General features: G+C 35.7%; 1 long non-coding RNA gene across 4 annotated transcripts in view; it reads right to left on the minus strand.

The window, feature by feature from the left end:
• LOC112542667 (uncharacterized) overlaps positions 1-27909 on the minus strand; it is a 44765-nt gene that overhangs the window by 2514 nt on the left and 14342 nt on the right. Inside the window, exons 2-4 of one of the 4 annotated variants that reach the window (XR_015795357.1) lie at positions 11752-11837; positions 4056-9423; positions 98-3214 (exon numbers count right to left, since the gene is read on the minus strand). This is a non-coding gene — a long non-coding RNA (uncharacterized LOC112542667). Of the gene's footprint in view, positions 1-97; positions 9424-11751; positions 11838-27909 lie in introns of all 4 variants that reach the window. The other 3 variants (XR_003086326.2, XR_003086325.2, XR_015795356.1) reach the window with 3 other exon arrangements.

Consider the following 27909-nt stretch of genomic DNA (forward strand, 5'->3'; position numbering starts at 1 on the left):
TAGTTCTTAGCATAGAATTCATTTTTGTTAAGAACACATCTTCAAAAAACAAGCAGAATTTTGTGAATTCTCTTAAGGCATTTAGATTGATACCTACTTCGACCAGGTTCCAGTTACTTGCCTCTTCTCATGATCTGCAGAAGGTAAATGTCATACCATAAATCTAGTATGCAACAAATTAATGCATTATGGGAAACTTATCTAAGTTTGACTTATTTTTGTATTTCCCAACAATTAATATCATTTAAATTTAACAAAGTAGAGTTTCAAAAATACAGTTACACTTGGAACACAAATACCACATGAATATATTTTGTATGGTGAACTCATTTGAAATGTTATCCCAGGATAGACCAGACTAATGTTCTTCCTCCTCCTCCTGAGACACTGAATTTTCCACCTAGACAGACTGTGATTTTTTCATTTTCATTAGAAATGGTTAAAATGAATTATTTTTCAAATGGGAATGCATCTCATATTATGTGAGCAATAATTGTGAGGAGTAATCAGTGACTATCCAATATCCTTTTACTTGATTAGCCATCCTTTCTTATTTTCCCTCATTTACTGCCGTGTTAATAAATGCAAAAGAACAATGTTCAGCCAGTCAGAATTAATTTTTAAAAAGCCAAATGAAAGCATTTCTGATTACCAGACCTGCCAAATCTCTGTTCCCATGGCCTAAGGAGGTTCTTAAGGCCATGGCACCCAAAGAGGGTGGGGGAGGAACCTGTAACAGGTTAATTTGAATCTGTTACTTCAATTTGGAAAATTGGCAGCCACTAAATCAAAATAAGAGATGAATTCTGGAAGCCATACAGGAAGTACTGTCCTCTATCTCCCTTAATGAACATCTGATTTTAGAGAAAAAATCCATGCTGAAAAATCTCTGACTTCAGGAAAGAACTCTAGTTCAGCAAAATCCTTCAATGCGGGTAGAAACTCTCCATATACAGTACCTCCATGTACCTGTACATCGTAGGAGGAGAGCTATGTTAGTCTATGGGGACAAGAAAATCTAGATTCTGGTAGCACCTTTTTCAACTACCAAATTTTATTAAAAGGCATAAACTCTTTTTCATGATTACCATCACATGCCACACACAGCAGAGGAAAGGCTGTGCAGATCTTGGTAATAAGCACCTCTAGCCCATAAAGTTTCATGTGCCCTGGCACTAACAGTCATCATCATGTGCACCCTTTTATGTTTGTCTTGTTTCCTCCCATATTATGTGATAGCTTTATAGAGTGTAAAGGGATTAGCAAAAATTGGGTGAACCACATAAAACTGAAGTCTGAAAAACTAATCCCTGTGTTGGAATATTAGCAGCCAGCTCATTCAGCTGTTGTGGGAAGGAAAAGGTAGGAAGAATTGCAACTACTTTTCTGTCGTCATCATCATCAACATCATCATCATCATCATCATCATCATCTTTTATTATGGCCAAGGACAAGAATATTAAACAGTAGTAAAAATAGTAAAATGAGTTGTAATTATGGAAGACTTACATTTGTTGGGACCTCATTTTTCACTGCCACTACACAGTATTTTGCTACAATCCGGTTCATAGAAGATTTAAAGTCTGAGAAAAGTAAACTTATATAAAAGTTACAGTATATGTTCTTCCAGGACACTGATGAAGCAGAGGTAAGCACTGCAGATGCCCTACAAATGCTACAGTATAATAGCACACGTTGAACTGTTAAAATATCCCCAGTTCTGTATGTTTCTCATATGTGACCTTAGAATATCTTCCTTGAAGTGGGCCAATATTATGAAATATTATGCCTAGCCCAGGTAATTTCCTTAACTTGGGAAATGGGAGAAGAGATAATTGTCTGCTTTCCAGGAACTCTTTGTCACCAAGGTCCCGCTTCCTTGTGCCAAGCTGTTCACTTCTACCTGAAACTCAATATCATTTAATCTTGCAGGAGTGTATATTTGACATGGTTATAGCCCTGGGATTGTATAAACCCTGCTGATAACCCATGTGACAGTAATTTCTGTTCTGTGACATTGATCCAGCTTGATAGAATGACATCAGCTAATATTAGTGGGAGTAAACCTGAGAGGAAGAGCTGGAGATTTAACTTCAGCCTCCATGCCCTGACCTCAGTCTGCTTCTGTCAGATACAAGTAATTGACAATGATGGTAGTTATAAAATAAGGTTTAAACCAAGAAAATTAGATGGCCGCCACATAATTATTAATGCCATTTGTTTTCTAAAGATCTATGGCATGTGAAATTATCTGAAGTTCCTATTTTTAAAAAATAGGACATTGCTCATGTTTTTTTTTAAAAGAACTTGCAACCAAATCCTTCACTCAGATGGAATGACAGCCATCAATTTAGATGGCTTTAAAAGGGGCTAGCCAAATTCTTTAATATAGAGCTCTCAATGGCCATTACTATCCCAGCATTACATTCAGTTGTACAAATTAAACATAATAAGAACAAGAACAACAACAGCAATGTCACCCTACATTAAGTACCAGTTGCTATAGAACAAAGGTGGGAGAGGGCTCCCTCTAACTGGCATTGTTTTTGAGCTTCCTATATAATCTGTTTGGCCATTATGTCAAAGAGAATGCTGGATTCCTGGCATTCAGCCTGATTCAGAAAAACAATGTGTTGGATGGTTCGTTGGTTCTTATATTAGACATTTATTGAGAAAAATGGATGTATATTTTGGCTCTTTCTGCAATGTATTTGAAAGGAACTTTCAGACTTCGGCACATAACAGCTCTCTTTAAAACAGAAAGCCCTTAATTGGTATAGATACTTCTATAGAAAAAATTTCCTCTCTCATTATTGATATTCAGACATAATGGCTAAATGGGCTGCACTTAGTGTACATTGGGAATCTTAGAGATATGCCAGGGCAGCCTGCTTGGCGACACATATCCTTTGATAGAGTTATTAAAAGGTGACCGAGCTGCTCTCCCTCCTCCCTCCTCTTGCCACATACTCTTTCTTTTTGCCTTGCTTTCTTGTTTAGGCACCACATTATCTCCTGGGGCTAACAATTAATTAATAGAGAGCTTGTTCAAAGGATATGCTTTTAGTGAAATGTCTTCCTCTTATTGTATTTCATTGGGGATAATCAATTTAGTCCTTTCTGGCTGTCAATAAGGCTGTCCAGTCACCTTCTTTACTTGTCTCTTCTGTCAGTAGTGAGTACTGTTGCCGCCAAGAGGTAAACTATCTGAAAGCTTAAAAGCACACAGAGTGAAACAGACCGAAGGCAAAGGAAAGAGATGGGGAGGAAGAGAGAAACATGGGACCAGCAGGAAGAAAATTCTCTAATAAAAGCCTTTGAGTTCCATTGCAGTGGGAAGTATTTTCCAGCTGTCCCATCTCTGAAAGATCTCTCAAAGAAATAGCCTTCCAGTTTTCATCAAATCATTTTTAGTAGCACAGAAGCAAAATTCTCAGCAAGGATCAAATGCAAATACTTGCTCTTTGAGAAACTTTGGAATCCTATGGACTTAAAAAAAAAAAAAAAACCTTAACAAAATAGCATCCTCACAGTATGTTTCCAATTGTATGTGATGGGCACAATTTACTATACAGTAGCGGACATGCAGCGTTGAGACAAATCGTCAGTTTTATCTTACGCTTCTGCCCACTTCATTATATGGAAGAGAGCATTGGATATGTCAGTAGAAACATAAAAGTAACTTGAATGCAGTTGAATGTGGAAAAGTGTGTGGAAAAGTAGAAGACATAGCAGTCAGAAGGAATGAGTTCTGAATGAATGGGACCAAATAAAAAAGAGTAAGTAAAAAAGAAGGTATATATATCTCAACATATGAAGCAAGAATGAATGGTTGAGAGGAAAGTTCTAGTTGGATGCCATCCTCAAAAAAGAGCAATGAAAAGATTAATGAACAAAAGGCAATGTATTAGGTGATGAATGAATGTGTTGAAAGCAAGGATAGTTTGCAAGAATGGAATGGTATACAGAAGTATAGTGCACACTTGTGAAACCTACATTCAGCTGTATTCTCTTCGCTTTTTTTTAATCTCCTTCCTTTAATTTCTTTCACTTACAAAAGGATGGAGCTTGTGTTGCGAGGTCACAATGCATCTTTCATCATTTTGCCATCATTGTGCTTAGGAATGGTCTTCGTTCTTCTCTTATTAATTACTGAGTGGTCCAGAGTCAGTCAGGAAGTTTTAGAGGTCAGGTGGCTCTTCAGTACTATTCCAACACTGTATATTCATTTTCATTCATTTTTATTGAGTAGTCAATTGACCTTATCAAAATACAAAAACAACAGCAGAATGTAAAATAAATGCAAATATACAAAGATATAAAAAGGAGTACATTCAACCAAATTGATCGCCTTTGTATATTACTGTTCTATAAAATGAGTTTTCAGTTGAATGGCCTTAACTATATATTTGGTGATCTTACTTGGTGATGCAAATGGGTTTACATCCTGGAAGAAATAAGACAATTTGTTTCAATATACCAATAGGCTGTTCTGTCAAGTAATGACTCTAATTTCTGTATTCTTACTAAATCATATACTTGGCAGTCAAACAGAACATACACAATATCCTCTATGCCTGAAGGTCCATATACACACTTTTTCTTTCCTTTTTAATAATAATGTTATTAACAATTACAACTACAACAATAAAAAACTAATACAAACTAAAAAATATTAAAAAGGTGCAGAAAAAGAAAATAGAAAAAATAGAAAAGAAAGAAAAAATAAGAATATAGTAAAGAAAAGAAAAGAAATATATAAAGAAATGACTTCCCCCTTCATCCCAACAAATATAAACAAATTTAGTAATTCTATAACATCTTTTAAACACAGTCTATCTATAGAGGCAGTCTTAAAATTAACTTCTGGGCCTATTGTTCAAAAATATCCTTCAATATGTCCAATGTTAAAATATTTTGCTCCATTCTGTATTTGTAAGTCAAATTTAAGTGTTCTTCTCCTTAAATTATAATCTTTAGCTCATTCTAGTTCCCTCCAGTGTCCAATCTTCAAAGTCTTATTCTATCATTATTTTTTTTTAAAGAATTCAAAACAAAAGTCTTTTCCAAAGGGAATTATTCTTATAATTAATTCCAAAATCTTATTTCAAATTTATCTGGACCCTTAGTCCACTTGTAACTTTCTAAAATCAAAGTTTTAATCACTCTTTTGCTGTTTATTCCAGTAAAAATAATTAAGTCCTTAAACTTGTACTTAAAACTTCTTTCACTAAGGATTGAAGGAAACTCACCTGGTGCTATAAAACCTGTTGATCCAAAGGTTCCCAATAGCTGAAAAGCAGTTAGCAAGCAATTTCCAAAAGTGATTAGAAAAGGAAATATATGAACCCAGTGTCCTTTTAAAGGTGCCAACTGTGGTTTGAGCAACATGGGTATTTCCTCATCTCCCAGAGCTCTAAACCTGCCAGAGAACCCTGTCTTGGGGTCTCCTCATGAGAAGCAACTGTCTGGAGTACTTATGGATGATCTCAAGTCTTCTCCTTGTTCGGAAAGGAATTTTGAACAGTCAGTCTACTCACTGGCTTTTCATTCCATCACAGTCGTCAGCTCTGCTAGTTTGTCATTTCTTCCCCAGAAGTCTCCCATATAAATACTTTTTTTTTTTTTGGTAGTATGGTCCTTTTTAAAATTTTCCATGTTTTGCCATGGAGTCTAACTCAAATCTCACTCTATGCTACTTTGGCATTATATTCCTGTTCTTCTTAAAAGGTCCCTCTGAAATTAGTACCTCGGAGTTGATGCTGATTTACTGCATAACTCTCAGAGTCTAGCCCATGAAATCTTATGCCAAAATAAACTTTTGAGTCTTCAAGGTATTGCAAGTTTCCTTGTTCTTTTTGCTGAAGTAGACTGAGACTTCCTATCTTAGTAGACCACCTACTTTAATGATCCTTGTTAGCTGCAGAAACTGAGTATTTGGGGGGGGGGGTCTCCATTTTTAAGTGAATTATCTTAACTCTTACTGCCTAGACAAATACACGTATTAGAATGTAGACTAATCCATGCTATAATTGCCCTTCAAATTGCATAGTTCAAAAAAGAGAAGGAAAGAAATACATAAAAATGAACATGGTCTGGAAATAGATGGCTGGCAGTCTCTCCTAGTTAGGAAACAAACTTTAAACTGCAATGCTCCATTTTGGATTTAATTGGAAATTGTGATTTAAAGAAACAAAAATCTGATTGTTAAAACATGTAAGAGAGGAAATAGAAAATGCATGGTATGACAATATCATATGTCCCCAAAGATCCAGGTTATCTGTAAATTTATCAGAACTATCAATGCATCTAAGGAAATGTAATTGATGCGGTCTGAAATAGTATTGGGGACATAATCATTCCAACTTATATGCCTGAAGATGGGGAACTGTTGTTTGTTCATCTTTTTGGAAGGAGTAGTTTAACAGAACAACTTCAGAAGACTTGGCAGGTAGTCTCAACAAACAACTTATCTTTTCCTAAATGTTTCCTAAATGTTTGATGTTGGGGTGTACATTTTTTTAGGAGAGAATGATGGTTTCTGAAGAGACAATCTCAAAGGACTGTCTACCTGTCAAAATTCTTTGTACATTCTCCTTCATAAAGATAAATATTTAATACTGAAGCAAGAGGTGATAAATCTGGACTAGTTCTTTTCCTATATTTATCCTATATTTTTAAAAATGCTACTTATTATTATCCAATCCTTTATAGACTGTATTTTTCTATTTAGGCGTAGGCCACCAGGGTAAGGTGTCCTTGCCCTTACATTGAAACAGTCCAACCATAAAGTGCAGTGATCCAATCCATTATCCAAATTAAGCAATTAGCAAGGGAATACAATTTAAAATTTGGTACTGCCAGTCCACCTCAGTCTTTCAAGTCTTGTAGGATCTTATGATTTACCCTGGATCTTTTTCATACCATATAAAATGAGTTGTTTGTTTTTGTCAGTCACTAAATGTTTTGTCTTCAATTCTTAATGGAATAATATGAAACAAAAATTTAAGTGTTAATAAAATATTCATTTTTACTTCTGTGATTCTTCCTAACCAGGACAGTTTCAGCTTTCTCCATCTTAAGATTTTTACCATTATACTTTTCCAAGTCTGGGAATATTTTTTTCTTGAATTAATCTTTACTATTTTTGTTAAAAAAATTTCCCAATACCTATTATTTTTAAAGTAATGTCAACACCCTTTATTTACTGAATTTTTTTTCTTCTGCAACTAAGTTTTATGTCATCATTTGAGTCTTGTTATTAACCTAATATCCAGATAATGAACTGTACTGAGATTATCCATCCATCCATCCATCCATCTGTCCATCCATCATCATTATCGGATAGATAATTGTAAATACATCATCTGCATATAATGTTGAGTTCTTGATTGGATAATTTAATTCCTGAAATTTTATGTTCTTGTTGTATCTTCTTTGCCAATGGTTCTGATGCTAATATAAAGGAGAGATGTGACACCCTGTTATGTTCCCTTATAGTAATATAGTAGTCTATATTAAGTAACAAATAGATTGGGTCTTTCCTCCTCTTTATAAACCAAAAAAATCAAAGCTTTCAAAAAGGAAGTATTTGATGTTGTTGAATCTCATTCATTACCTGAGTCAATGGTACAATCAAAATTTCCTAGAAAGTTTTATAATATATTGTAGAAATTCCTTCTAATCCTGGAGATTTATTCAATTTCAATTTTTTATTGCTTCTTTTTGTTTCCTCTTCACTAATTTCACTATTGACAGTTCCCTTTTCTTGTTCTGTAAATTTGATAAGCTGTATTGTGTCTATATATTCAGTTCCAAATTTAATATTTGTTTATTATATAAACTGGAATAATATTTAACACATTGATGTTATCTTCTTCATTGTCAAAACATATGTTACCATCCCAAATGGCAGATAGAGTTCTTTCCTCTTGTCCTTTCATGGTAGATAAGTCAACATGTTATTTATTTTATTTTATTGTTTTTACTGATTTTTCAGAATATTTCTATAATTTTCTATAATTTACTTCCATTAAACTTTGTTGTTTGCAAATATTTTTCATATTTTGTGCTGTATTTGAAAAAAGGATATTGCATACTGGCTGAAGTATTCTGGGAGTTGAAGTCCACCCATCTTAGAGTTTCCGAGTTGGAAAAATGCTGGATTAGAGGGATCAATTGGCTAAGAGCTTTTAATTGCCAAACATCAATTGCAACTGGTAACTGTACAACCGGTGACCAACATATGACTTACTAAGCATTTTGGACTGAATGCTAAAAGAAATTAAAATGAAAAACTAAAGAAAGTATTGTGGCTCCATGTACTTAGGTATTCTGGAGGAAGCAAGCAATTAAATATATGCACATTCATATAGTTTACATGCACATACAAAGCATTCTTAAACAGATAATGTTGTTGTTTTTTTCCATTAAAATGTTTAATTTCATATTTGAATTTATTATGTTGCAATATTAAGTGAAATCTAGGGGTAGATTTCCATACTAATCTAATTGGAAGATACATACTGGAATTATCAATAATCGATTTATTTATGTATTTATTCATACAGTCATGTGTATGTCCCCCTCCCTCAAATCATCTTTTTCAGGCATTGCTACTTCTGTTCAGCTTTTGTAGTTCCACAACTCTGCCATTTCCTAGTTACCTAAACATGTGGTTGTTGTTATTAATAATATCTGCTTATATTTTCTAAATTTTCTTTCTCATTGAAAATGATTTGTTTTTAAGTCATTTACAGCATCCAAGAGTCTCTGGCTCTTAAAAAATATTATGGCATAAACTTCCATGGACTGTGCATTGACTTTATCCTGTGAACGCTATGGGTTAATAAACTGGTTCATCTTTAAAGTGCCACAAGACTATTTTACAGCAACTGACTAATATGGCTATTCCCCTGAAAGCTATTCATGAGAAAGTGTTAAACTGTAGGTTAATATCTGGATATCTTTTCAATACATTGATTGAAGTGAAATGTTTTACTAAGTCAAAATATTTAATAAAAATATTTTAATGTATCTCCAGATTGTTAAAGTGCAAGGTTTCTTTACCTGTGTTTCTTTTAGTGCAGTTATAGGAAAACAACTAAACAGAAGCAAACGGAAAACAGTATTTTTAGTTTCACCTAGTTGAGTAGCACCACCTAGCTGACCTTGGCTGATTCCAGAAAGCGTGATAAGGTCCATTAATTGCTAGATGTCTGACTACTGGAAAATTCCAGACCACTAGGATGCACAGGGAAGTAAATCATCATCATCATTACCATCATCATCATCATCATCATCATCATCATCATCATCATCTCCACTGTTGTCAAGAAAACAATGTGGACATGTCCATGAAATCAGCTCGGTATGCAAGAATCATTAACTTCTACTTTCAATCAACATCTAAATGATCCTCTCCTAAGACAAAAAAGAAAATCATAAATTTCTATAATCCCAGAAGAATAAGGAGGATGCCATTCAGGTGAAACTTTATGAGAGCTAATTGCCTGTGATGTACTCTGATAAAGTTTAGGGGAGGAGTTGTGTGTTACTAATTTAATGGCATGTGATAGTTAGGGTACCAGTTTCATAGGGAAAGTTAGGCTACAGTCTATAAGCAGTGATTTATGAGTTAGCCTGATTGGGTTTGACATGTCATACTTCTGCGCATATATAATACAATCAGCTCCCAAAATCACATACATTACACCCAACCCTTTTCCTATGAGAATACGGAGAAAAATTAACTACTGCATTTCTGGAATCTGCCTGTGGAGAATATCTTAATTATTAGACAAATCAACTGGCAGGATCAACTTGCACTTCCCATTACTAGGCTCTTTGTAATTCAGTAGAATGTTCATTTCCATCTCAAGCTGATCACTTTAGCAACCTATGTAGGGCTCTTCCATGTAGAAAAACCAGTGGGTGATATCATACCAGATATCATAATTGTCTTGTTTCTGTCTTTCATTTAATTTCCAAGCTATGCAAAACACTGGAAAGGTGCTACATTGGCACGACCAAAGTCATTTGTTCTCTTTGGAGCATGAAAGCAGCTATATCCTTTGGAAGGCTCATGTGGCTACTTCAAAGGCTGTTCTAGATTGCCTGTGTGCATGCACACTCAAAATCTCCACTCAGACCACAAGGAAACGATGCAGCTGTGTGTGTGTACATGCACACACACAAATGCACAGACTGCCAGGAAAGCCTTCAAAACAGCAGTGCCAGCCTTCCGCAGGATGCAGCTGCTTTAATGCTGCTGTACTGAATAGTACAAATTGAGGATATTTGAAACACTGCCTCCACCCATATGATCTTTCCCACCTAGTATACAAGTTGTGGCACCCAAATCATACTACAGCCTCACTAGAAATGTTTAAGGACTGCCTTTCATTATCATCAGGAATTTTGTGAAGTGCTATTTATTTTATTACTTTTAAACTACCAATTTTTTTGGTTCCTGCGTTGCTGATTCTGTTGGTTTTACCTTATTTGGGCTATATTTTATTCTATGCATAGCTTTATGGGGGAGGGCTGTTTCAAAGGCTGAACAGTGGCATGAGCATGCTCATAAATCAATGGGATTGCTGAACAATACAACTGCAAGAAAACATTCAAACTGCTATGAAGAACATATTTCCTAGTCAATTGAACATTATTTGAACTGAGAAGGTTAATTTTGTTTTAGTTAAATGGGAACAAATTTTTTTTTTCAAATAAGTATTGGAATGTATATTCTCACTGGAATATATTCACAGTGAAAATACTTTTACTGGAACCTGAGCAGGCAATTAATTTGGTGTTTGCTGTTACGTCTCACCCTTGCAGCCCACCAAGCCACAAGCCAACATTTATTATTAATTAAAATTATAGTAAAAAGTAACAGAAATCTGAATCATATTGATTTCTGTAGAAAAAATAGACACATGCTTAGTTCATGTCCATGGTTTTATTTTTGTATGAAAGGACTTTGCTGTGACTGAAATGTGTTTGGGGTTCCTACCACGTTAAGAAAAATAATATTCAACTAAAATGTAGCTGAGGCAACTACTGAATGAGTACAGGATTTCACTTCTTCCCTTCAAATACAAATGCCTCCTTTTCAAGATGATTTCAGCTCATTGGTGAACTGTGGCTGCATCTCTGTCTCTCACTCCATTACGAAATGGGCAAGGAAATCTATATTTGGCAAATCCTGTGTTTAGCTCAATAGAAGAGGAAAAAAATAGCCTAAGACCACAGTAGGCCTGTCTCAAGAGTAGGCCTGAGGATGGGTAAATTAGAAAAGTTTTTTTTTTTTTTTTGTCCTGGGAAGAGATCATCTGTGATTAACTGCAGTGAAGGAAGGACCATTGATATATTGATGCAACCTCTGAAAAATTAATATTGCATCAAATGCAGTGGAAATCAGCCAGTGTTTAACTAGCAATAAATATTTTTTAAATCCCAAACTCACCAGAAGGCTTGATGCAGGATCATTATTACTGTCTACATTTGGGGATTTTGCTGAACAGATTTTCAGCAACAGTGTTTGCCTTAATGGGCCACCTCCTTTTGCTGCTAATGGTCTGAATATTTTTCTCAGTAAGGACTTCTGATCAATCTATTAGATGTGAAAAGAACATCTGGTATCATCTTGAAGTGCTATGTATGTCTCATGCTTTAAAAATAATAAATACATAACTCGACTTTTTCTTACTAGCTCCCTGCAAATAATTAATTTTATGAAACAAAACTTACTGTATGGAGAACATTTGATTTTGGCACAGCATCATAACCCAGCAAATGTCAGGTATCTTCATGCCTTTTTCCTCTTCTTTCTTCCTCTGGAAAAGACACATTTAATTTTGTCACCTGCTTTAACTGTCTCTAGAAAGCATACAGTGCTTTCACACATCAAACTTCAAGTGTTTTTTTTTTCCTTGTAAATTAGATTCTGAGGCAAGTGGCAGTCTGTATTCACATTATAAATGCATTTCTCTCTCCTCTCATCCCTGCATTTGCAGCAACAGAACATTTAACTAAGTAATGTAAGAGTCAAAGAGGATATGTATTACTCAAATCCAATACATATGTTGTTGATTAGACTCAGATTATTTTTATTTGGCCTAATCAAGCCAAGATTTATTATATTTTTGATTTGCATCCAGAACCCTGGTTGGAAACCTTTGGATTTCAGAAATGGATCTTTTCCAGTTCTGTCTGGAAAAGAGCCTGGGGTTTTCTTCATATATACTGATCTGCAGCCAGTTTGAAACCATACTTTCATATCCCGTGTCTCTGAATCCAACCTGATCTGAATTTTCCAGTTCCAAACAAGCCTTTGAATCCAGAGACAGTTTGGAGTAAGTCAATAATTATATGCACAACATGGGATTCAGTAAATCATTCTTAAATGACATTTGCAATTAGACCACTGTTAATTGCTGTGACTGGGAGAATCAACAGTGGTCAGACTGCACGTGTGACTTCAACCCTGGCTCAGTGCAGAAATCCAAAGTAAATCACCCCTTAAAGTAGCTTATACTACATATATCCAATGAAGTAGAACCCACCACCTCTCCAAGTTCTACTGTCCAACTGCTCTTCCTACTCAATCAGAATCCATCTTTTAAAATGTCCCCCCACTGGACCATCCTGTTTTCTCATCTAAATCAGGTGATTTAGACAAACTGGGTAAGGACTGAGTCATTCAGGAAGCATCACCATTTCAAAAACAGCTGAAGGTAAACAGGAGGATTCCAGTTTTGACCAGAATGATGTAGGTCACAGGAGAAGGTCCAGAAGCATAACTAGGTAATCAAATAAGAACTTGGTAAGGATACTCTGCGACAAAGACTTATGCACATTGGCAATCAGAGCTGGAACCATAGAATCCAATTTAGTTGAAGAATTAAACTTCCTTAAAGAATTCAGATTAGAACAAACTGGAATCGGGAAGGGAAGGAGTAGCTCAGGACTCAGAATTCATTGTTTGTTTTCCATTTAAGAATAATAGAATAATGTTTTAGTTCCTGTTTTCCTTACATGCGATCTCTGCTTTGAACCTCTGATGTTCACTGAATTCTTTGTGTGCTCCTAATGTTTCTTGAATGCAGAATCAATCAGTCTTGGGTATGACAGAATCCCATTCTCTAAAGAATGGAATGATACAATTTGCATACCACTGTAGTAGGGGATGCATGCACTTAAATGCATATTTGTCTGGTCCTATATTTGGAGCTGCTCTTAGAAAAGTTGTGTTCAGAAGTCTTCAAGGGGAAATGGGCTAGATCATTGCAGTGATTAGATTCTAACTATTCTTGTTAAAGAACAGAAGGAAAAGAAAAAATCATCCTGAAGTGAACAGGATTTTTCAATGGTACAGTGAATATCTGTAATGAACTGAACTTCATTTGCCTAACTCATGTTCCAGAATCAGCAAGATTCAGAATCTTCAGTTGAGTCATTTCCATATGACAAATCTGGCTCTTAAGAATGTCAGATGGTCTTTCCAACAGCTGTAAAAATTATAGGTAATGGAAGATTTCCTGGATTGTTCCGTTGCTTGCTCAAATTGCCTCCGTGGCCAAAAGCCTCATCCACATCTCGGACTTTCTAAATGAAGATATGATCATCTGAACACTCTCAGAGAGCTCTTGGAAACTGGAAAAATAGTAGAATTAGACAGAATTCAGAGATCAGCATAGTAAGGCTGAAATCCTGGATATGTATCCTGAAAATTAAACTTACCGAACACAGATTTTACTTCTGATAAGTGCTGATAGGAATGTACTATAAAGTGGAGTAATGCATAAATGTAATTCCAGCCCAAAGGTGCTGAAATGCTGCTCATTCGTTCCTTCAACTTAGAATACACAAGGACTCAAAATATCAGCCTTTTTCTGCAATTGGAAGAAATCTCTATTTTGTACATTATGTCTGCAGTTTTGAGCCATTAAATATAGACCCTGTTTAGAGAGTTACAAAGTAATATTTAGAAGCATAAATATTCCACATTGTTTAGGATGTGGATATGTTTTAGCATTTCTTACAGAAATCAAACAGTAGATTCATTTTTTTTTTCCATCTCAAAATTGAAACAGACATTTTGTATCTGGGGGAGGGGGGAGGGGAGATACATTTTGAACAATACATGTATCTTACTTGTGCTTACCAAATAAAACATGTCAGTTAGAAATCACTAGTCAACTTTCTGTGAGAAAGGATAGCTCTTTAAACTCTAACACTAATGAGATGTATACTTGCTGAAAAGGGCATGGCCATAAGGCCATATGGATGAAAAAAAAATGTAATCATTCTATTTTGTAATGGGACATTACTTGCACCAAATCACTACTAGCAAGTTTTTTTTTCAGATTTTTGATTTTTTGATGTATAAAATAGAGCAGTGTATCATATCCTGATACAGTTTATTTCTAATCAGTCCCCAATATCTTGTTATAATAGACTCCAGTGCATCTATGGACATATGGCATATGTCACATAGTTGCTCAGGTTTCATCCCTAAATTGTAACAAGTTCTTCATGTGATCTTACATTTATTTTATCAAAGTTGGCATTCACCATTGACACTGGGTGTCCTCTGCTCAACAACTGTTCTATTAGAATCTCAGATTGCAATTGAAAATCTGTCTCTAAGGGACAACTGGTTTACTCATAGAAATTCTCCTAATGGTAAAATTGCTCCTGGCTTGCCTAGGAGGAAAACTGCCATATTCATTAATTAATTCCTATTAAGTAGTTTTCTCTACAGCTATTTTTTTAAAAAATAATTTGATTTAAGTCCAACAAACTAAACTGATTCCTATGATACTGTTTAGGGCTGTTATCTGAGAGACTGTTTATCACTATTGTTTCTGCCCTTTTCTGTGCCAGACAGAGTTGGCAAACTCCAGGTCTCATTGATTAAACAGTGTCATATAGTGGGACCCAGGAAGTGTACCTTCTCTGTTGTACCACCTGCCCTCTGGAACAGCATCCCCACAGAGATTTGCACTGCCCCTACCCTGCCTACCTTTAAATTAGCCTTGGAAACATGGTCTTTCCCCCAGGTCTTGGGCTAGCATGGTTGTCAGGCCCCTTAGGCTGAGCATTATATGGAAAAGAAGGTTTTTATTATTCCCTCTGGGCAACTATTGTTTTCCTTGATACTGTGATGTTTATCTCTTTCTTAATGTGTAAGCTGCCCAGAGATGTTCTGGAGTCAGGCAGTCTTAGAAAGGTGCTTTATAAATAAATGTAAATAAATATCAAATTGTATATTAGCATAATGTCTATCCAACCATAAATGTAATCATTTTACAGTTTCACAACCATCTTTCCAACTAGCATTTATTGTCACTATATCTTTGCCATCTATTAAATATGTTTTGTAGGAATTGGTGGTGGAAAATATATGCTCCCTAGCTATTTTAGGAATCATAGCTGCAGCTTTGATTTGTTAATAATACTTGTTTAATAATTGATTTGTTAATAATACTTTGATTTGTTAATAATACTTGTTTTCAAAACAATCATGATTCTTGAACATTCATAGAAGAAATATTCTAAGGATTACAAAAATATTTATTCTCTTGAGTATGCAAAATAACATTTTCAAAATGTTACTGGTTTGCTAGTATATACGTAACATATATTACTAGGTTGCCTCTGTTGTGAATACAGAGAGATTCAATTCTGTGAATGAAATCCGCAGAATCCTTCATATTCAAGGAAATGGAAAGAAAAAAAGATTTCAAGGAAGTATCAACGTAATTGAGGAAAAGACTCCAAAACAGAATTATTTCCTCAGGCAACAGAACAACTAGGCTGGGGAAAAACATTTTCATCAATTTACCGATAGAAAAGAGGCACTCTCACTGGATTTTGAATGGACCTTGTGTTCTGCTGTTATAATATATTCTATAAAGTACCTTTTCAAACTTTTTACAATGTGTTTTTTGATTCATTGCATTGGATTCTCTGGGCTTATCCTATCAGATATATTAACCTTTAATTCAGTAAAGACCTCATTCCTATCGTCTTACTGATGTAGAATAAGAACATTGTTCTCCATTCTTTAGTATAATGGATTCTTATGCTGAATTTTGATGGTAAATCTCATGTTAAGATTTTATTCAAAATTGATCGCCTCAGTTCATAATTGAGTTAAATATGACTGGATCTATACAGTCCTAGAAGTATGGGGAAAAAAGATACCCAAAGGATATATGAAAATCTGTGTATATGGAAACTGGACTTTTAAAATAATTTTACATTTTAATTTTTATAATATAAAAACTTTCTGTAGGAATTTGTAATGAAACATGTCGTATAATAGGATTTTAAAAAGGCCTTTGTAAAGGATATTCAATTCCTGCAAAACCAAAATTCTACTGGAAAGATTGACTACTAAAATATTTTCCCAGATATCACATGTTCCTATGTTTAAGTATTGTAGAGATAAAATAAATAGAATTATAAAATATTATTCATTTTAAATGTTTATCTTTTACTGTAAATTCAGAAAATACACTATATTGTGTTGGCCTTATCTCATTTTAGAGATGGATGTTTTTACATGGATAATATTTTATAAGCTGTTTATATTACATTGCTTGGTAGTTCCTGTGATAAATGAATTGTCCAAAATGGATTGGGCTTCTATACAATAAATTATTTTTCAGTGTCACTCAAAATACTCTGTTCTTTTTATTTATTATACAGAGCCAAAAATTCATTTTATGACAACAGAAGAATTTAATCCAGCTTTCATTGTATTCTAGAAATCTGGAGACTTTACTTCCAAATGAATGAATGAATGGATGAATGAATGATTCTGACAAGGAAAGTATAGGATAAATATTCATCTAATCTATATGTTTATTATTTTAGGTACTGTAAATGCAGAAAAAGTTTGCGTTGTATAGCTTCTAAGAATTTTTTTAGTTTTGAATGTCAAAACTTTCTAGACATTCAAAACCATAATTTTTGGAATTTAAAAAAAATATTTCTGGAAAGAAGCAGTCCTTAAAAAGAGTATGTGGAGGGAGGTATTCATATATATACACTATATAAATGTGACATACATACATATACAGTATGTATGTATGTATGTATGTATGTATGTATGTCACATTTATATAGCCACCCATCTCCCACAAAGTGACTCTGGGTGGTATCTTATTATTTCATATTATTTCAGCACAGAAATCAAACTGAATACTGCAGACCAGTGTCATCTAGAAAGACTTTCGCTGGTTCAGTTGAATGATGCCATCATCATAGAAGGGTAACTGATGTGCCTGGCTTTATTATCATTATTTTAGTTTTGCTTTGCAGTTAACTGTTTTGCAAAAGACAGTTTAGAAATCATGAAACAAAAGTCCAACTAAAGGTTTATTTACTATAATTTTTATATTATTCCAATCAGGAGATTCTGAATGACTTATAAGAACCAAATACAAAGGCAGGGTTAAAAAAAATATTTGAGGGAACCAGAAAAACAGACAATAGTATCCAGCCCAGTAAGCCTGTATCTCAGGGGCCAGTGTAATCTCCCTTTTTGTTCTTAAATGTCCTCTGAAGAGAATTATTGTGTTTCTCTCTAGCAGCCAGACCTGGCACAGGCAGGGCTGCCAAAACTCTGTCCACAGATTTAAAAGTCTTTGGTAGTCTGTGGTTGTATTTCTGTCAACCTTTACTTAGAAGTAATGAAGTCAGCAATAATCACTTTTCACTAAACATGAAAAGGCAAAATCACTCTGGAGTCAGCATTTGTGAGAAGAATGTAAAGAAGATGTTCTGGAAAGCTGGGGTTTGGTGTAAAAAAAATATATATTAAAAAAATTAAAAATTGATTTTAAAAAATTAAATCAGAAGAGCAGAAATGGCTTGAATTCTTTCCCCAAGTCGATTTTTAAAAAATCTAGTTATATAAGCAGAACTTACATAAAGTGTTTTGTACTTTATGTAAAATACCCAAGGGTTTTTGCCTCCTGACTCAATTACTATTCACATAAATACCACAAGTCAATCATACTGTTCATACCTGTTCTATAGTGTTAATTAAGAGAATTAACAAGAACCATAATAAGCTCTAACAACACAACACAACACAACCTTTGTCAGAGTTTCCATTAGAACAGGCAAACGTCACTCATCAATCAACAGATAAGAAAGATCACTATTTTGGAGCAACTCAGTTCTGGCAAAGCTGTTTTTAGAACTTAAAATTGAATTTAACTTACTAAGGCTGCTACCTAGCTCAGTAATTCTACCTACACAATCTGGCTTTATAAAATGGTGATAAACTTTAGATGATGTTAGATTGTAAATTGCTATTTTGGAAATATAATCAGAGAATCTTGAATTGGCAGTGCTGGGTTTGTTGAATATCCAAAAAAAAAAAAAGCATATGATGATAATAAAAATATATTAAATTTACATGCCATCCAACTCCCAACAACTCTGGGTGGTTTATAAATTGTTTAATATGTTAAAAACAAGACAAAACAACAAGACGAAAAGAAGGGTAAAGATGGCAGGATGACAAAACCAGATGGGAACAAAGGAAAGCAACCCAGACAGTTTCAGCACTCGGTGTCACATGTAGCCTGCATCTGTATAAACAACCTGTCTTCTTCACAGCCTTGCCTTGTCCCTGTGTCAAATCCTACACCAATTTAACTACACTAATGCATCTAATGAAGTGATTACAGTCATATGCTTTTTAATAAAATGTGTTAGCTGGAAGAGGTGTTACCAGGATCCTCCTGATTTGGTCATATTAATTCCTGTTCCTTTAAACAGGGTACGTTTTTACTGGATACAGTACTGATGAGTCTTGGAGCATGCCAATCCTCTTTGATTTCAGAGGACAGGAAATAACAATTGAAGATAGGTGGTCCTATACAGATCCAGACCATGAGCCCCAAGAGGCTTCATATATGACAACCAAAACCTTGAATCGCAACCAGAAACCAACTAGTAACCAGCAATAGTCAAAACTTCACAGTATGCATACAAGGTGTAGCCATAACTACTTTTGCCACCACATTTGGATCAGCTGGAGTTTCTGATCCATGATTTGGGCTTCCCCACTGTGTAAGGTTTACTCCGTTCATCGCAGAGAAAATCTTGTGACACGTGCGTTCAGCAAAGAAGTTTACTCAAGCGTAACATAAGTAAGTACAGACAAAGCCAGGGTTGGCTTGGCATAGCTTGCATGGTATTTTATAGCTTCCCTGTTCCTGCGCTTTACCCGTTGCTTAGTTACAGATTACCCGCAGTAATCCCCCCTCGCCAAAATGGCAGATTCAGTCCGGTGCTTTTCTCTTTCTGATTCCCGTCTATGGGTTGTGCTGTTGTTGCCTTTGTTGGGTTTGCCTGTTTGCCTGCAAAGCCGGGAGTTCTCGATCGTTCGTTGATTGCTTCGCTTCTGTCAGGCCTAGCCCAAGGAACTCCAAGAGACAATGCCAATTCAGCCCAGCTATGTTTATTAGCTACAACCTCTAGCAAGAACCTTCCCAGACTAAAACCCCAGTTCCCAAAGTCCTCCAGCCACAACAGTGTGAATTCCTCAGGGAGGTGCCAGTCTCATCCTCTTGTTCCTCCCACGCGGTTCTGGTGAGCTAAGAAAATGTTTATCTGCCCGAGCTTGGCCTTCATAATTCCATTCCATCACAGCTTCCGAGCCTCTGCGCTTTCCTTTCTTTGCAGCGCCCGAGGGAAGCCGCCCTGATACAAAGTATCTGCTTGCGGTTTTGAGTTAAGCGCTGCCACCTGTCCCTAATCAGCTTGCGGTTTCACTTCCCCTTTTTCTCTGCTCGCGCCTGGGCGATGAAATTGACTTAGGCGACGGTGAGTGGTGCCTTCACCGTGCGAGGCCGTGCCGACTGAATCTGGCACACTGAAGGGTTGATTGGGTCTAATATTCACATTATTGTTATTATTTGGGGAACAGAAATGAGATATAAAGATATTAATGTGAAACTGAATTATATACCAAAAATTCAGAATGTATTGGATTATGAAGAACTTTGAATTTTCTGAGTTTGGAATATAACTAAGAAATTATTTTTATGTGGTTTAAAAGATACTACTACTGTTCTGAACGTAAAAAAAAAGGTGTTCATTCTTAGTTTATAAATTGGCTCTCTATCAGCCTAATGAAAAGACTGATTAAAATGATAACACGTTAGCAAGGTTTAACTCATTTAAAAACTGAGTCACTTTTCTGTATCAGTTGTAATATGATTATTTTTGTTTTGTTTTGTTGGTTTTCACTGTTCTTTTTTGTTTGTTTGGATATACACACACATGTTTGTACACACATATACACAGACACTGTATGTATGTATGTATGTATGTATATACATGCACACATATACACATACACATATACATACATATACATACACACATATACAGTGGTACCTTGGTTCACGAACTTAATTCATTCCACGATTTTGGTCACGACCCGAATCAAATTTTCCCATAAGGTTCAATGTAAATACGGTTAACCCGTTCTGAACCATATGTATTTTTTTTTAAAACCACAAAAATATGAAACAAAATAGAGTACAAAGAGAGAGAACGCTAACTTTGCTCGAGGCAACTTCTGGCGTGGAGGACGGAAGGCGGGTGGGGAGGCGGTTACTGCTTGGAGGGAGAGTCCCCCTCCCTACAGGAAGCCACGACCACGTGTCACGGCAGGGAAAATGGCCATGGATCCTGTTCGTCACCCGATGTGGAGTTCGCAGACGGAAGCAAAATTTTGCGAACGGTGCTGTTCGTGACCCGAATTGATCGTGAACAGAAGCGTTCATGACCCGAGGTACCACTGTATATACAGTACATGCACATACATATACACATTTATATACATATACATATACATAACAATATATATATTCATTATGCACACACACACATACATACAGATACATAATACTTACTTACATACTGCAGGCTATTCCACTGAAACAGTTCTCTGCCTATTTTGATCCTGACAAACATTACGGAAACTGATACAGTTTTCATGAACTTCAAAGTAACAATCTCCACTCCTGTGGTAAATTTCTTTCTTTCTTTCTTTCTTTCTTTCTTTCTTTCTTTCTTTCTTTCTTTCTTTCTTTCTTTCTTTCATTCATTTATTTATTTATTTATCAGATTTATATAGTAAATCAGTAGAAGTTTGCTTGAAATAAACTGATAATAAACTGATATTAGTTTATTTTCTTCTTGATTAAAATATTACAAGATTCTACTTTATATATATTGATACCTCAGAAACTATTTGATAAAGGTTAGTTGCTTTCACTTCACTGTGGGAGATGCAATTCCACAGTAGGAATATTAACTCATTTGATTGGAATTCCTATTACACTTCCTCTGTAGAATTCATGTTGATTAATTTACTCCCAGCTTCTCAATGGAGAGTTAAAATATTCTTCTCTCTTTGAGATAAACTGTTATTAGTCTATCAATACTTAACTGGAGTTGGCTTGGGGTTTTTTTCCCCCCTCTTGTTTAACAGGTCAGATTTTATTTTTAATTTAAAAAAAAATTGTAGCCAAAGTTTTCCTGTTGCTACAGAATTGTCTTTCCATTTGCACACTGCTTTGGGAATAAAACAAAAACAAAAAAGAACAGGGAAAAAATGTATGTGTGAATCAATTGCTATCAAAATATTGCTGGTATAGAAGCAATATTTCCCAGCTACTTGAAGTTCACAAAATTCACGAGCTGAAGAATTAGGAAGAAATATTTATATATGCTTGTAACCACTATTCTCTCTGCCAAGCCCTGCAGTGCAGCCTTGTCATGGTGGAAAGGGGGGCAGTGTTTCTGGGAGGGTTGAACGAAGAATGCCAGGCATGTATGCCCAGAGTATATAATCCCAGCAGGGTCCCCCAAGGCACGAAGGTTATCCCAGCTGTCTAGCTAAAGCAAGCAGGCACCCATACAGGGCAGCAGGAAAACCAGATGGATTGACAAGATACAGTGATTGATGATATAGTGCTGGATAAGCTCCTAAGTAAGCGCTGAAGATTTCTTGGAATACTAATGGTGATTATGACATGGCTGGATTGAAGCCTTCAGGTTGTCTAGTTGCTGATGTTGCAATGCAGGAAAAGAAAATCTGAAGTTGCAAAGAGAGAATAACTGTGGGAACATGAAATGTAAGGAGCATGAACATGGAAAAGCTCAACACAATGAAAGATTAAATGAACTGACCTCACATTGATATCTTAGGCATCAGTGAATTGAGGTAGATCGGAACTGGATACTTTCAGATACAGAGTTATACTGTTTATTACACAGGATATGAAAATCAAAGAAGGAATGGCATTGCTTTCATAGTTAGGAAGTGTATAGCCAGACCAGTACTTGGCTACAATGCAGTCAATGACCAAATAATATCAATTAGACTTTGTGGACAACCTTTTAATATGACAAACCTCTAAGTTTATGCTCCAACTACTGATGAAGAAGTGGAAGACATTGATGAGTTTTATCATCAAATTCAAATTGAAATTGACAGAACATGCAAGAAGATTTGCTGCTTGTGATTGGTGACTGAAATGTCAGAGTTAGAAATGTTATGGAGGAAAATGTAGGTGGACTTTTTGGCTTAGGAAATGAAGCATGACAACAATTTACCAATTTCTGCAAATCCAATTATTTCTACACTGTCTTCCAACAACCAAAACAATGCCTAATATACATGGACATCACCAGATAGAAAACACAGAAATCAAATTGACTACATTATTGTTAGAAGGAGGTGGAAGAGCTCAGTTATAGCATCAAAGACATAACCTGGTGTTGAATGTTGAACAGATTGTGAACTGCTCATGTGCAAGTTCCAAGTTAAGGTAACAGCAAGAGGAAAGCCAATTAGTTTCTATGATGTGACCTTCAGCAGATATCCACCATTTTCAAGGAGAACATTAGAAATTATTTTGAAGTCCCAAACCTCATTGACTGGGAACCAAAGGAGCTGATAAGAAACTCTTATGGAGGAATGTAAAAACAGACTGCCAAAGATCAAGAAGGAAAAGAAAGCAAACTGAATGTCAGAACAAACCATAGAAATTGCCAAGAAGTTAAGACAAGACAAAGCCAAGAAAAGCAAAAATCTCAGGAAGGAACTTAACAAAGCATTTTAGAGAGCTGTCAGAAAAAATAAGTAGAACTATTACAACAACATCTGTAAAGATACTGAAGATGGAAACAGACATGGAAAAACAAGAAAAATCTTCTAAAAGTTCTCTGAACTCAGAAGGTTGTTCCAATCTTGACTTGGTATGCTAAGGATCCCAATGGACAGATACTAATTGACTCCAAGAAGATGAAAGAAAGATGGGAGGAATATACTGAAATTCTGTATGGTAGAGATTTCAATATCCAGAATACTTTAGAACATATTCCTTACACTTACAAAAACTTCTGTTACTAGAAGATGATCGTAGAACAACATTCTGGCCATTACCAGTCAGAGGATACATGAACTGAGAGAATATACATAGAAATATGGCAAACAATAGAAGAAGAATCAGTAAACAATCTAACCAATCTATAGTATGCCAGCAACTCTAGAGAATAACACAATGGTCAACAGATTGGAAGACCCCAATGTATGTAACAATACCAAAGAAAGGAAGCTTAACAGAATGTGCAAACTATCATACAATATTCTAAATTTCACATGCTAGCAGAATAATGCCTAAGATCATCTAGCAGACATTAGAGTCCTGTGTGGAAAGGGAGATGCTAGATGTTCAGGCTGGCTTTAGCAAAGGCCAAGGAAGACATTATTGCTGATGCACATTAAGAAAGCCAAAGAATACCAAAATGAAGTCAATATATACTTTCTTGATTATGGAAAGGCCTTCGGTTATGTTGATCATTTAAAGCTATAGAATATGCTTAAAAAGAACAGGTGTCCCAGAACATCTCATTGTCCTCATGCAAAATATATACAGTACACAATGTGTACAGAAAATGGTGAAACAGGCTGTCTCCAGTTGGCAAAGGAGTGAGACAATGCTATATGGTGTCCCTTATTTATCCAGTTTATATCCAGAATATATAGTGAGGTAGCTGGATTAGAAGAAGATGAGTGTGGTTTTGAAAACTGGAAGAAGAAACATCAATAATCTGTGCTATGTTTATGACACTACCTTTATAGCTGAAAATGCAAATGATCTGCAATCTCTAGTAATGAAAGTCAAGGAGCACAGTGAAAAAATTGGATGAAGATTAAATATAAAGTAAGACCAAACTAATGACAAGTACTGGAACCAGCCTTATAATTAACAATGAAGATACTGAAGTGGTGGACAGATTCTGCCTTTTAGGATCAACTATCAATGGCAAAGGAACCAGCAGTCAAGAATACACCACAGACTAGCACCTGATAGAAAAGCCATGAAGGCTTTGGAAAAGATATTCAGATGCCAGGATGTGCCTATACCTACAAATATCAGAATTGTTCAGGCTATGGTTTTCCATGGGTCACTCTAGGAAAGTGAATGTTGGGCTCTGAAGAAGCAGGATAGAAAGAGGATTGATGCCTTTGAACTCTGATGCTGAAGACTCACAAGAGTACCATGAATCACCAGGAAAACAAACAAATGGATCATAGAAGACCGTTAATCAAGAATTCTTATTTGAGGCCAAATAACCAGGCTCAAATCATTCTACTTTTGACACATTACATAAAGATTCAACTCCTTTGAGAAGTTCACAATGCTGCTAAAAGTGAAAGGAAAGAGAAGAAGAGGACAACCAGCAGCAATGTATGTGGTTGCTAAGAGTCAACACCAACTTTATGACTCAGTCAATCAATCACTATTTTATACTCATCTATTCATTGATATAGTTACTATATACATAGCAAAGTACTTGCCACTCTATTCTCTTTAAATCTCCTAGTACAGCTGTTTTGAAGTGCAAAAATCATACTGAAAATCCAATTTTCAATAAAAATATGCATCAAAATTTTGGCTTTAAAAGTGTGCATGAAAACAGCATGTTTACAAACAAACATCATAATTCATTTATTTCTAAGGTAGTCTCAGTTTTCTCTTAGTTTTACTAGGATATTGTATACACAAGAATATGAAATCCCAGCTGCCAATTCTTTAGCTGGGGTTGGCCTTCATTCACACTGAGTTCTTCCCAAGAACCTAGGATGTTGTAATGTGTCGGCATAGTAGATGTGCAGATCCAAGCAGTGTGGCCTTTGGTAATTGACAGATGGAAAGTTTATCAATGCACAGATTTTCTAAGTGCTGTCCAAGGTTTTTTGGTATGGCACCCAGTGTGCCGATAACCACTGGGACCAATGCTGCCGGTTTATGCCACAATCTTTCAGCTTTGGTTTTCAGATGTTGATACTTTATGATCTTCTCCAATTCTTTGCCTTCTGTTCTACTATCCCCTGGCATTGCCATATCAGCTATCCACACTTTCTTCTTTTCAACCACAGTTAAATCTGGTGTGTTTTGCGCCCAAAATTTATCAGTTTGTATTCAGAAATCCCACAGTATTTTAACTTGCCCATTTTCAACTACTTTGCAACTATATATTCCCACCAATTTTTTATTACTGGTAGAGGATAATTTTTACAAATGTTTCAGTGAATCATTTTGGTGAGTGTGTTATGTGGTTGTTTATACAATCTTCTTGCACAAGCTGAGTATATGAACTACTGTTTCTTCTGCTTCTTTGCACGATCTGCACTTTGAATCATTTGATGGTTTTTCAATCCTGGCCCTTGATTGCATTAGTTCAAATAGCTTGCTCTTGAGCAGCCAAAATCAAGCCTTCAGTTTCTTTTTTAATGTTCCAGTTACAGTATAAGCCATTGCCAGGTTTTACCTTTATCCACTTTATCCTCAATCTTTTATAGAAATTGACCATGGAATGCTTTTCCTTGCCAGCATTCTGTTCGTGTTTTATTTCAATATTCACATTTTGTTTCCTCTACATTCAGAAGTTCCAATTTTTAACTTGCATCAGTGCTTGATCTTGACTTTTACATAATCAGCCAATGCAGGCTTTTCTTCTTCGACAGTTTGTTTGACTTGAAGTAAACCTCTGCCTCCATTTCTGCAGGGCAGGTATAATCTATCAATATCACTATGGGGATGTAATGCAGAGTGAATAGTCATGAGTTTTCTTGTTTTTCAGTCCAAACTGTCCAGTTCAGCTTGTGCCCAGTTAATAATTCCAGCAATGTATCATGATGATGATGATGATGATGATGATGATGATGATGATGAAATTTCTGGTCACCCACATACTGGAATTCCCAATATCCCTTATCAGTGCCTATACTGTCTGGGGCTGCTGGGAATTTTAGTTTAGCAATATATGAATTTCCCAACCCTGTACTCAGCTACATAGGGATTCCACTACTTTTCTTTTTTCTTGCTATTTTTATGTATTTATATATTTTAGTAATGACATCTTCAGCTTAAGTGTTGTTCCCCAGAAAAGTAAAGCTGAAGCTGTACTGTATATATGCAATACTAGAGAATTAGGGAGAGGGTGAGGTTATGACATTAGGCAGTACTATCCCAATTGTGCTGTAGTGATCAACATATCCTGCAAACTGGCAGAATACTGATTTTTTTTTTTCCCTGTGCACTTGATCCTGGAGAGGAAATTGCTTGTCTGACAAGAGCATGGTGAATGCACTTTTAAAGTGCTAAGTCACAATGAAACAAACTGAGCACAATCTGCCTTGTGAGTTTTGGGAGAAAAGTCACAGTCATGGCTAAAAACTAGATTGAAAATTTCAACATTGCATAACAGATCAAGGGATTTACATACTGTTTCCTCTTGTAGATAATGGAATATATAAATGTATTCCATTAACTGAATTGCAGGGTTTTAATCTTCCATAGCAATCCATTTATAGTCTAACTGATCTTTGCTGCAAAATGATAACACATCAGCTTGTTGGATAAAAAGAATTGGCTGATATGTTTAAGACAGTTGATGAAATGCAGCCCTCTAGTGCTGATTCCAGAAATGTATTTGCTGAAATAGAACCCAAACTGTGTTCCTTCTGCTAGAATCTGCAGTTAAAAGCCTTGTAGCACTTTTCATGATGTAGACCAAGTTCTCTTGTGATATAAATTAGGGAACAGAATTACCTTCCTGCTGTTAGATTGACAAACTATGGCCTGTGGATCACATGCAGCCCTGAGCCCAACTTTGTTGTCTACAGTTCTTCAAGGTTGTGTCTCTAAAAAGTCCTATTGCAAAGTGATTTAATACCTCTATTTTTCTTTTTTCCTTCAATATTTCCCACCTTTGCAAAAGACTTGAAAATGTTGGACCTCATATTGTCTTCCATATAGCCATGATACATCCTATATTGATTATAGCTGATGGGAATCACAGTTGAGACCAAAATCCCTGATTTCAGGGCCTTGGGAGATGTACAAGCAGGATTTGAACATAACCGTCTTCCTATGTGATTTTCCCAACACATAGTTTTAAAAGACATGTGATTGATAAACATGTACATTCTTTTTAGTTAAGCATGGCTTATGGAACAGAAGTTCCAGTTTGGTCTAGTGGTAAGGCACCAGGCTAGAAACCAGGGGACTGTGAGTTCTAGTTCCGCCTTAGGCATGAAAGCCGGCTGGGTGACTTTGGGCCACTCACTCTCTCTTAGCCCATGCTGTCAGGCTTGGGTAACAAGCTGGATGGTCAATTTCTGTCACAATCGATGGATCAACATTCGGTTGATTCCTGCCCCCCCAAAAAAACAACAGACCCCATACCTGTGGGAAAAATGCTAGGAAGAAAAAAAATGGTTTATAGAAGAGATGCATACTTTGTGACCTACATATTGCCTCACAACATGCATTTGCAGATCCCTACACCCAC

The sequence above is a fragment of the Python bivittatus genome, unplaced genomic scaffold (genome assembly GCF_059951505.1).
Source record: "Python bivittatus isolate LINGU-HERP-01145 unplaced genomic scaffold, Pbiv_v1 ctg000060_np1212, whole genome shotgun sequence".
Classification (NCBI taxonomy): domain Eukaryota; kingdom Metazoa; phylum Chordata; class Lepidosauria; order Squamata; family Pythonidae; genus Python; species Python bivittatus.